Raw genomic sequence first — 12712 nt, 5'->3', positions numbered from 1 at the left:
TACTGTTAGCTTGCGCAAGGTTGTCGTGAAACACTCCATCTAGGAGTGAGTTTTGCAGGAAGCACCATGTGAAAGCTCTTGTTTGCATATCTTTAACCTTCAGAGTGAGTTGCACTGGAGAGTGATCAAAATAGGTTCTGGGCAAGTGTGGGCAGCGGTCCATGTATGGAAAAAGCCAGTGGGATATCAGCCGTTAATCTATACGTGTATGGATACCATGTACGGATGAATAATGCGTGTACTCTCTTCCTTGCGGGTTACTATGCCACCAGGTATCCACCATCCCTCTAGTTTCAGCAATTGCGGAGATAGCGCGGGGGATGCTGCAGGTTTCCACAGTGAGCCTCTTGATCTATCAACTTTTGGGGACAAGATGCAGTTAAAGTCATCCTCCATGTGTGCGGAAGGTCGCTATACTTTATTATTTTATTATGTAGAGTGTGGTAGAATTGCAGGGGCCATAGATACCTATCAGAAGTACCTCAAACTACCCCTGGCTGCAATGAGCAATCACGCATTTACCCTCCTTATCAACATGCACTTCTGTGAGTGTAATGCCTGAGCCTAGACGAGCCCACATCAAGACCCTGCATGCATGTGATGTAAACCTGGCTGCGAGGCATTCTTCCTTCATCCTGAGCTTAGACCATATACCGGCTCGGGAGCCAAATGTGTCTCCTGCAGTATGGCCACATCTATATTGTTTCTTTGTATATATATTACTACCTTTTGAATTTTATGGTGAGCGTTTAATCCCCTTACGTTCCAGGTAAACAATATCAGTGTAGCCCCATGTGCAGGTATAGAATTAGCAATTCAAGATATTTCTCTGTTTGTGCATCTGGGAATCAAAGCACGCACCCTGTCATTCACACCAAAGGTTCCAACATTTATGGTGCAATTATATCGAAAAACAATACAGTCTCCCCTGCACCAGTCACGCCATGTCTCTAGGAAGAAGACATAGCTTGCATATTCCCTCCCACATTAACCCCATTAAGAAGGATAAAGAAGAAAGAGAAAACATGAAAAGAGAGAGAGACACTCTAAACAAATTAACCCAAACAACCAGGGTGTATAGCACGCAAGGGCAGAGAGTGCCGTTCTATCACTACGTGAGTGAGATTTATATACGTGCCGTCACATTATTACCTTATCACTACTGCAACAAATCATGCATGTTGTATAAGAACTTTACTTAAGGACCAGCTGGCTGTGACCAAAGTTCTCTGTTATCAGTCCACATTGTTTAAAGTCGGTTGTACTGGTCATGATACTAATTCAACTGTCCAATAAGCAAGGTAGGTGCACCAAGTTGACTCCTTACATCTATCTTCCATCGTTGGAGCCTGGTGTCTCCATTGAATTATACTAATCACTGGTTGTTGCCAAGTTCCCCACAGATGCCAACAGAGTTCTGTTCAACTGATGATTTCATAATTGAGTGAATTCTCTGCGAAGGGTTTTAGGGAACAGGAAATTTTGGCGCTCAGGCAGGTTAACAGTAGGGTATAGAGAGAAAACAAAGGACAAAAGCTTCATGGTGCAAACAGGTCAGGGGAAGACCCAAAACCCCAGTGTGAGGTGTGGGCTAGAAACCCATACCAAAACAATTTATAAACAAATCCTCGTTTAGGAATAAAGAGACATTAACAATAAAGAGAATCAGGAGTAAGTCAGCATTGATGGTTCCCAAAATGTTGGTTTAACCCCTTCAGTGCCCATGACGAGCTGGACTCGTCATGGGCCGCGGTTGCGCTGTGCCCATGACGAGTCCAGCTCGTCATAGACCCCGCCCGCTAATGCAACGGCCGGCACAGGGCGGGGAAAGGGGCGGGCACTGAAGGGGTTAATGCAAGTTTGAGATTTATCAGAGCACAAACGCCAGCCGACACGTGTTTCGTCTATAGGTAGTGGCCTGTGACTCTTCAGGGCTGATTCGAAATTAAAGGTGGTCTGTTTCGGAAAAGAAGCTGATAGAAATCACACGGGCGGGTGCGTCCATGTTAAGGTAGCCTAGTGTAGGCTTGTCCGGATCGTTGGTGTCTCGTTGCCGAAATGCGGGCAACGAGACACCAACGATCAGCTTCTTTTCCGAAACAGACCACCTTTAATTTCGAATCCTTTGGAATCTTCACCGTTACTTCGATACCTGAACGATTCGCTTCCTTCAGCCCTGAAGAGTGGATTTCCCGATATTTCACACCTTAGTTCTTTTATAAAACCTTTTGCCTGATCATGTTTGGTTTTTCAGGCTAAGAGTTTTCCCCATATTTGAAGTGAGCTAACTTGCTAGCTCGCCACTGCTTCCTTAGTCTCTGTTCCATCACCCCAGCAAGTTCTAGCCTAAGAGATTGAAGAGATGCTTGAATACTTTCTGACTCTTGACTACTACCCTTGACTAATAGCTGTTTCTCCAACTGCTGGATGTTACGTTCAATTTTCCCCACTTCGGCTCTGTATTTCTTCTGTTTGGATATCTGGAGAGATGTAATGTACCCCCTTAGAAAGGCTTTATAGGAATCCCATACAGTTCCTATTGGAGCGCTATTTTGATTGATTGCAAAACACTTTTGTGTCTCTGCACCCAGCTTCTCAATCACTTCCTTTCTAATAAAATAGCATGGTCTAGAGCCCATCTCCTATACGCTGGCCTGACTGGTAGATCTAATAATAAAGTTATTGCAGAATGGTCCGATAGGTGTGCCCCCAGATGCTTTGCATCTTTTACCCATCTTTTCAGATCTTGGTTAATGAAAAAGAAATCCAATCTTGATTGATGTCCATATTTCTTATTGTTAAAGGTGTATACCCTTCTGTTTCCCATTTTAACTCACCATATATCCACCCATCCTAACTGCTTCATAGATGCCTTTAATACTGACCTCATCTTGCAGTTAGATGTTGCTCTGCTTTTTAATGAATAATCCAAAACTGGATCTAAAACCACATTAAAGTCCCGGTCAAGGATTATAGGATTCGGAAAGCTTAACAACTCCATAAGCAACCCTCTAAAAGAGCCAGGGTCATCCATGTTTGGCCCATAGTATTCCACCACGGTGAATTTATGAGAATAACATTTGACCTTAACTACGGCCCATCTCCCCATTTTATCTACTCTACTGTCTTCTACAATGATATATGGATTCCTTTTAATTAAAATTGCCAGTCTTTTTATGGTTAACTGTTGAGTGGTACAAAGAAGATCTTGGACCAAACCTCGGGATTTTACTAGGTTTCTCATTTCCGTATCCATTAGGTGCGTTTCCTGTAATATTAAAACCTGTTCAGGAACATGTTTAAGATATTGTAAAAAAAATTCCCTCCTGTACTTCACTCTTAACCCGTTCACATTCCATGACAGGACCCTCAGCAACACACTTTGGTCACTTATTGGTTGTGTCATATCCCTTTTACCCAAACAATTCTAAAAATCATATTGAGGCGAATCAGACATATATGTTTTTTAATTTTCTCCCACTGCTCTCCACTTGGTGCACCCTACCTCCACCCCCCCACCCCACTGTGAACCCCACCCTGGAGAACCCTCCTTTCCTTCCTTCATGGCCCTATAGTGGCCTATGGGCCCCCCCTGGAGTCATAAGAATATACATTTCATGTTCGAACTGTTTAATGCTCCTTACCTTAGCTAAAGAGAGGGAAGAAATTCTTATATCCACTAGCTGATACCTCCCTCTGAGATAGACTGTAGAAATCTTTCCGCGTCTTCCACCCGCTGGAAGACTTGCATTTTGTTGTTGTACATCACCTCTAACATAGCAGGGAATTTTTATTGTGCTGTAGCGCCCTGTTTCCTCAGAGGATCGAGGAGCTTCCCCATCCCCCAGTGTTTAATTGCAGTAATTGATGAAATCTATGAACGTATTTCAAAAGTAGTTCCATGTACTACATGTGAATTCATCTTGAGAGCTTTATTCAGGATCTCTTCCTTTAGTTTATATGGCAAAAAATGGATTCAAATTTTCCTGGGCCTTGTTTTGCTTGGAGTTAACTTAAACCGGTCTCTGTGAACCCTCTGGATATCGGCCATGAGAGCTTGCTCAGTAATGTCAATTTGTGAACCTTCTCTAATCAATTTGACTACAAACTCCTTGAGGTTATTTCCTTGGCCCCCCCTTGGGGATCTTTAACAATCGTAAATTGTTTCTTCTTTGAGAATTTTCAGGGATACAAGCTTTTCTTGAAAACCCACTTCCTTTTCTTTTATCCGAGTTATCTCTTTTGTGTTTTCTTCCGTTTGGGTGGTTAACGCCATCACAGTGGATTCTAAGGCTGTCAGATAGTGCTCCGAGATCTTCTTGACGTTTGGAATCTTGCCAGCAGAGGAAGACTGGGTGGCTTTTCCTCCTCCTAGAGCACCAGACACTAATGGACATTGTCAAAAAACGATCCAATTGTATTTAATTGCATCAACTGTGATAGTATGCACAGTCTTTCCCTTCCACCACACTTATATGCCTTATCAAGTGCACCCACTTGCCAGGCCCTAACCTTCTCAATTCTTACAATTATTTCACTGCTAAGGTAGGCCCAAGGTAATCCCATGGGCAGGGTGCAGAGTATGTAAAAGGTAGGACATGTAGTGGTGTGTTTTACATGACCATACAGTGAAAAACTGTGCATTTAATTTTCCACTATTTAATGTCTGTTTTTCTCATAGGTGATCATTAGAGCTGCCTTGTATCATTTTACAAGTGTAACTTTGAATTGGGAACAGCTAGAGATTTGTCTTTTGGGATCCCTGAGCTCAGAATTTAATAACACATATTTTAGTAAAGGTGTTTTTTAAATCGTGTGTTTGAAAATGCCACTTTTCAAAAGTGGGCTTTTTCTTGTTTAACCGTCCTGTGTGCCTCTGCGTGCTTGTGGATTCACTGTCTTGTTTCAGACTCACAGGAGATGTTTCTGCATTTTCTGAATAGGCTGTGGCTGCCCTGCACAATGCTGTCCCCACCCCCTGTAGTGTGGCTGGACCAGGGAGGACAGAACTGTTTTCATTGAGCAAGAGATACTTAATTAACAAAGACTTCAAAGGGAGAAAGGGGCATAAGTATAAGACCTAAAACCCTAGAGCTTTAGAACACTTCTGGATCATCAGGAAAGCGTGCCAAAGAGAAGAGCTGAAGAGCTGTGAGGAGGAGTACTGCCCTTTTGCTGTGTGTTGCTTTGCTGGGTTGGCCTGCAGTTGCTGCTTCTACCTCAAAGAGGACAAAGACTGGTCTTTGCTGTGAAACCTGCTTGAGAAGATTCTCCAAGGGCTTGATGTAGAGCTTACCTCCTGTTAAGAATTCTCAGGGGCACAATGACTTCACATAAAGCAACCTTGAATTCTATTTCTGGGAGTTCAGACCTGCCTTGTGGTGTCTAATCCAATTTCTGGGATTTTGGAGGTTGTTTGGCTGATTTTCCTGGTGAAAATCCATGCACCCCCTTTCCAGAGCTGAGGTGTGCCCATGTGCGGCCCAAGAAATCGCTTCAATATGAGTCACGAGCACTGAATTTAGGACATCCAAAACTCCCTCTCTGACTTCAACTCAAGCCTGCCATGGGTATGGAAGAATCAACATCAACATTTTGCAGCGCCTGGAACACTGCTGCATCAATCCGAGGTGCCTGGATTTTCCATCACATCGCACCTGTGCACCAAGTTCAACACCCGTAGACCCGAGAGGTCTGTAAATCAATGCATCTCTTCTCCTTACAGACTGGATTCGACACATAATTTCTCCTGCATGCAGGTACTTTGGGTAAAACACCCTCATCCATTGCTTTCTATGGACAGAATTGCTGAAACCTTTTAAAATTGATATTTTGATAAGTGTATGTTGGATTTTTGTCGTTTTGGTCTTATTTGGTTTAGATAAAGATACTTTATTTTTCTAAACTGGGTGGAGTCCGTTTGAAGTGTTTTCACTGTGTTACTGTGTGTGTAATGTAAAAATGCTTTACACATTGTCTCTGAAACAAGTCTGTCTGATCATGCCAAGCTACCAAGTGTTTGAGCAGGGGCTATCTAAGCAGTGTTTGTCTCCTTAACCTGACTAGAAGGAAGGCATACCACTGCCAACTAGAGACCCCCATTTCCAACACTGGTGATCGGCAGTGAGGATAGGACTTGTGTTTGTACTTTGACATACAGTGATTGGTGTACACTACTAGTATAGTGCAGACCATTGTGTGACCACATACTCTTTTTCCCTTTTATGTTATCTGGTGTCCTCCTGGGTGTATTGTTGATACTGGGAACTCTGGCTGGTTGTTGCACCTGTGAGGCCTTGACAAAATGGGGATTGACTTCTAGCACTTGTACATCTACACTATGAGAGGGCTAAAATGTCTTTTGCAAGGAGAGAAGGTTGCCTGGTAAGAGAACATCAACAAGGTGGGAACTTGAGGCAGCCCTGTAATGCTATGAGGAAAGCATTTTTTCAGTAACACTACCAGAACATTACCAGATTTTCTGAGGAGGAGATCTTTTTTGAAAGTGAAGGCAGTACCCCTGAGAGAGATGCAGAGAACGAGGGATGGAGTTTTGCTTGGGATCAGAGGCCGAGAAACCTGGATGAAGAGCTCAAGAGGGCTGAGAGAGCCTTGGCCCAGGAAGAGGAAATATAGGTAGGTCATGAACTGAGCTTGGGAGAGCTAGAGTTGAAAGCCATGAGGGCTGAGTTCAGTTCAAATGGTGGCAGCAAAAGTGTTATGTCCCATACTGAGGAAGGAGTGCACTCGCCCAGAGACTTTTTGACTGACTTGAAAGAAGTGGTTCACATACATCGGGAAGTTCAGGATTATGAGGTAGCTCAGTGGTGCGCAGAGTCCCTCAGATGGATTGAAGAACTGGCACAGGAGATTATATTGCTGGTGACTCTAGATGAGAGGTGTAGGGAGAGAGAGAGGTGTTCCTCCATGGTAGAAGCCCTGGTATGTGAGTATGGAGACCACCTAGAAGAGTGTGTGTTGAATGACAGAAACAGTTAGACACCGTCTCATCAGTCTCATGAGGGTGATGTGGGGTACTTTTACAAGGCACTAGATAGTTAGGTTAAGGGTAGTATGGTTAACAACTGTGAGGGGCTGTGTGATTTGATTGCTAGAGAGCATATGTTCAGTCCCTGTAGTCCAGAGCTATTCCAACACCCGGTAGAGTGTGAGTTCTCTGACCCAATGGAGCTTGCACTGGAAGCAGACCTTTTAGTGGATTCCAGAGGGTCTAAAGACACTTTTGGGAGTGATCCTGAAGGAGGTGGCTCATGAGCAAGGGCTGGTCCAAATCCAGTCAAAGTATCTATTCTGTATTGTAAACTATGAATCTTGTCAACAGACATTTATATGTGTCTGTAGCTGAGACCTAAACATTAGCTCTGGAAGGCCCAACTAACGCTAGCATTCACATGACACAGCTATTACTGTCCTGTGGTAGCTAGCCTGATGATGTTGATGTACCTACAGATGACCATCATGAAACCAATTATTTTTCTGTTGGTCTTTGTTTACCACCTGACTCTAAATGTAGATCTAAAATGGGCAATTCCTGCATCAAAAGGATAATGAGACTTCCTACTATTGCTCGACTGTGAACCATGGGGCAGATTTACAAGCCCCCTGCGCCACCACTACGTCACTTTTTGTGACGTACTGGTGGCGCAGGGGGCTTCTCCATATTTACAATGAGAGGAAAAGTCACCCTGCATGACCTTTCCTCTCCTCGTATATATGGCCCCTTCACACGCAGCACTGTGCGTGGAAGGGGCGTTCCATGGGTGTTGCTGTGGGTGTTCCCACGCAACACCCATGGAACAAGACACATCTCCAGATTTACGAGAAATCATAAATCTGGAGATGCGTGTGAATGGTACGCCACCCTGGAGGTGGCGTAGCGAGGTGCAACGAGGATAAATGTCTTCTACAGCACGCATTGAAAGAGGAAAGAGCCTCTTGTGATTGTTTTTTTGCAGGAAGGTGTCCCTTCCTGCACAAAAACAATCTCCCCACGATGCAAGCATCCTTGCACCATGTGCAAGGGTGCCTGCGCCGGCGCATGGCTGCAGTTTGTGCACCAGCGCAGGGGAAGCACAGAGATGCGACATATTCTTGTAAATATGTCGCATCTCTGTGCTTTCCAAACTAATGCAGCACGGCACAGCAAAATGACTTGCTGCACCGTGCTGCGTTACTTTTTTGCAAATCTGCCCCCATGTATTTTGATACTATCAGTGCCTGCAATATGCGAAAAACTCACAAAAACCAGTGTTAATTATTTTGGGTGAGAACATGGTTTAACCAAAGGTGGAAACCCATGAAAAACTAATTAGAGATGTACAAGATGATAACCGAAAGTCATCTACACTCAATATCTCAATATGGCTGCATTTAAGATATCAAACCTTTGACCCAACCCTTAGACTAGCAGCAAATTACTGCTGTCTTAAATGTATGAACATTATTGCTAGCAATTAAAAATCAACTGATTCTTATCTAAAAGAAACCCTTTTTTCCTGCTAGTGCCTGATACGTCAGTATTCCTGAGGTGGCACCCTTAATCTCAGTTTTTTCTGATACTCCTAGTGCTGAGTGCTCAGTTATCAAACAGCATTTTACATTAGTCTGCTCCACTTAAACTGTAGCTCTTGCTGTTTCTTATTAATATCCAATAAGCAGAATTTTGCTATCTTCTTTCTTGTCAAAGTTTTGCTGAATGGCCCTTTTTAGAAAGATATTCGGGCATAAAAGCCCTATAGAGGGTGCTTTAGTTTATAGCTTCTGGTCTACTCCCTACCCCAGAGAAGTAGTCTCAAGAAAATCCAATGTATGCATTTTTTATTGTTTAATGCAGGATGGTATGTGACTCGAAAGATTAATCACTTTATTAGCTGCATTAGCTGCTTAGGGAGACTCGACAGAGAGGTAAGCACCACAAATATGTTCCGCTAAGGATGCCACTTGGTGAAACATAACTATGCATTTATTAGATGGAGTCAGCCTTTAGGTTGATGAGCCTACTAAAGTGAGATGCTAGACAGCCAGTGATTTTCTTGTCTGGAATGTTAATATTTTTTTCAGGATAGTGATGGGATTTCTCATTCTGTTTATCTTTCTGTTTTCCAAAATGTTTTCATTTTTCTAAACTATTTCTACCCAAGCTTCATGGAAGTAAATCTTGGAAGCATTTTTCCTCAAAGAAATCTTTCACTGGAATGTCAGGACAGTGCAAAGGAGTCCATTCACCTTTTTTGCCAGCGACTAATGTTCGCCAAAATAAACAATAATCACAACCATCATTCTCTATGCACATCAGCTACACCTCATCAGGCACCACAAAATACTAACTAGTAGTCAAGTTTTCAATAGATCAAGGCCCTCATTTTCAAGAGGCCTGTGCCACTAGAGCATCACTTTTTATGACGTTCCGGTGGCGCAAGCCTCTCAATCATATCTATGAGCAGACACAAAGCAACCATGAGTGGCTTAGCATGGCATCATAGTCTACTATAGTTACTCTATGTCATGGAGGCTTTCCATGGGCATTGCTATGAGTGTTCCCACTGAAACACCTCCTGGTGATAACTTGCCGTTCATCGAAAATCGACACATTCCAATACGGATCAGACTCCCACCCTTCCTCTTCGACCCCACGAAAATCACCTGCAGAGTCCCACAGGGGGTATCACTGAGCCCAACCTTCTTCAACATCTACATGGCCCCCCTCGCAGCCATCGTCCGACAACACGGCCTCAATATCTAATCCTACGCCGATGACACCCAGCTCATACTCGCCCTCCCCAAAGACCCCACCACTGCCAAACAACTTCCAGAAAGGAATGAAGTCTGGATGACCAACAGCTGTCTGAAGATCAACGCCAAGAAGACAGAAGTCCTCGTCCTCGGTACCACCCCTTCTGCATGGGACAGCACCTGTTGACCGACCACCCTCGGAAGCCCACCTACCCCCTCAGACCACGCCAAGAACCTCTGCATCGTACTCAACTCATCACTCACCATGAACCGACAGGTCAACGCCGTCACCTCCAGCTGCTTTCACACCCTCCGCATCCTCCGCAAGACCTTCAAGTGGATCCCCCCTGAGTCAAGGAAGACAGTCACCCACGCACTCAGCACCAGCAGACTGGACTATGGAAACGCACATGCCGGCATCAACAAGTCCCTACTCCGCAAACTCCAGACAATACAGAACACCGCCGCCAGACTCGTCCTCGGCATCCCCCGACACAAACACATCAGTCAACACCTACGAAGTCTCCACTGGTTCCATGTGGAGAAAAGAGTAACTTTCAAAATCCGCACTCATGGCTACAAATACATACACAACAATGGACCAACATACCTTAACCCCCAAGTGCCCCAGATCTTCCTTGGGGATTTTAACCTCCACTACAATGACCTGAATGACCAGTCAGTGAACAGCCTAAAGGCCTTCCTATAAAGCCATGAGTTGCCTCAAATCTGTGACAGGCCAACTTTCTACAAAGGTGAGACTTTGGACCTTATCATTTCAAACTATTCAAAAGAAGGGGGTCCCTAGAAGAATGATGGGTAGACAGGAGGAATAGGGAACAGAATAGGTCAAGGAAGGAAAGCAAACCTACTGTCCACACTAAACTGATTTCAATATGCCCAGAAGTGGGTCAGGATTATAGAAAAAACCACGGACCACTACTAACTCAGAGAGATAAAAAAACAAAGAAGGAGATATAACAATGCGTAATTTATCAGTCTTCTGGTGGGCACGAGAAAATAAGAGCCAACGCACGTTTCGGTGTTTGCCCATATAAGGCTACACCTTCATCAGCGCAACGGTGATGGAGGGCGAGTGGGACAACACAAAAGAGACCTTAGAATCACGTCAGCTGAAGAGACTACAGTTCTTCTAAATGGCCTTAGAGGAGCTCGAGGGGATTTATCATCAGGGTGGGCAGCCCATCCATAGCTTGGTGCAATAAGCTGCGATATTCCAGAGATACAGGTAGGAGACTCCTCAGGGAGAGTTTAAAGTGTCATAGATGGATTCTTCTAGACTTAGGAGATATATGAAACGAGAGGGCCAAAACCTCACTGAGACCTGCTTCGAACATGGAGGGCCGCCGTCAGGCGGAATAGTAGGCTTAAACGTAGCGCATACCACTCTTCTCTTATTTTCTCGTGCCCACCAGAAGACTTCATCTCTCTCTAAGAACTGGGAGCGCACAAGCCTGTTTGAATTGTCATTCTGTTTATGTACACATTGTTTTACGGAAAAGCAACTTTTTTGCAATTATGTCTGTTCTGTCCTATATATGAGTATGATGTATGAATGAGTGTACGTATGGTTGTTTTACTGTGTGGGACCTACATATAGTTGTATATTGGAGTGTATCCTATACTGTTTATTTTGTGTACAACGATTTTTATCCTGATCTTTGTTATCTAAATAAATTACGAATTGTTATATCTCCTTCTTTGTTTTTTTATCTCTCTGAGTTAGTAGTGGTCCGTGGTTTTTTCTATAATCCTGACCCACTTCTGGGCATATTGAAATCAGTTTAGTGTAGACAGTAGGTTTGCTTTTCTTCCTTTATCATTTCAAAGACAGAAAACATCAACTTGGAGTCTATTAGCCCCTGTGACTGGACAGACCATTACCGCATCACCTTCCTCAACAATTTAATGGTGACTCTGAAGAGAGTGCAACCGAAGAAAACACAATATTGGAAAAGGAATCTCCATAATACAAACCACGACGATTTAGCCACCCCCCGAAACAACACCCTGATTCCTCAGACCAACACAGATGATGTCATTGACCTCACAGACTTCTACAATACTTCCATATTGGAAATCATAGACACAATTGCTCCCCTTCAACCAAAAAATATATCCAATAAAGTCTCTAAACCCTGGTTCAATGACAATTTAAACTCCCAAAGATGCAATCTAAGATCAGCAGAAAAAGCCTGGAGATCGTCTCCCTCCTTGGAACTCCTAAAATACTTGAGATCAACAAGGAACATTTACAATAGAAGAATAAGACAAGCGAAAGGCAACTTCTTTAGAACACAGCTTGACCGAGCCAGAAATAGGCCCAAAACACTATTTAAAATAGTCAAGCAGCAGTCATGCAATGTATCAAATCCGCTAGGCACTGGAACCAGCTCTCTCCCAAACGGTGAAGAGCTGGCCTCCTTCTTCATGGAAAAAAAACACAAATATTGAGAATGAACTACAATTAGCGAAGGAGCTACTACTGGCTACCTCACTCAGCTTTTCACACGCCCCCGTGTGATGAAGGGAGTGACCACCTAGGCACCTCTCCAAAACAATGCCTCTTGGCACACTTTGACATCAATCAATGAAAGTGACATCTACAGCATTCTTTCTTCATTGAATCAATCTAATCCCTTCAGTGACCCTCTACCTCGGTCTATCTTCAAAGAAATCAAAGCCATTATACTCCCCTTATGGTCTAATATTGTAAATGCCTCACTACATCAAGGCACTATCCCTGACAATCTAAAAGTAGTACAAGTAACTCCCACTTTAAAAAGCCTAATACAGACGGCTCTGATCCTAACAACTTCCGATGTATATCCATCATCTCTACTCTTGCAAAGCTCCTGTAAAAAAGGTGTCCAGATCTAAATCTGCAAGCATATAGACAATTTTCAACTCCTTGACCAACGCCAATGAGGCTTACAGC

Source organism: Triturus cristatus, chromosome 2_2 (genome assembly GCF_964204655.1).
Source record: "Triturus cristatus chromosome 2_2, aTriCri1.1, whole genome shotgun sequence".
Taxonomy (NCBI): Eukaryota; Metazoa; Chordata; class Amphibia; order Caudata; family Salamandridae; genus Triturus; species Triturus cristatus.
Note: the sequence above shows the minus strand (reverse complement) of the source record.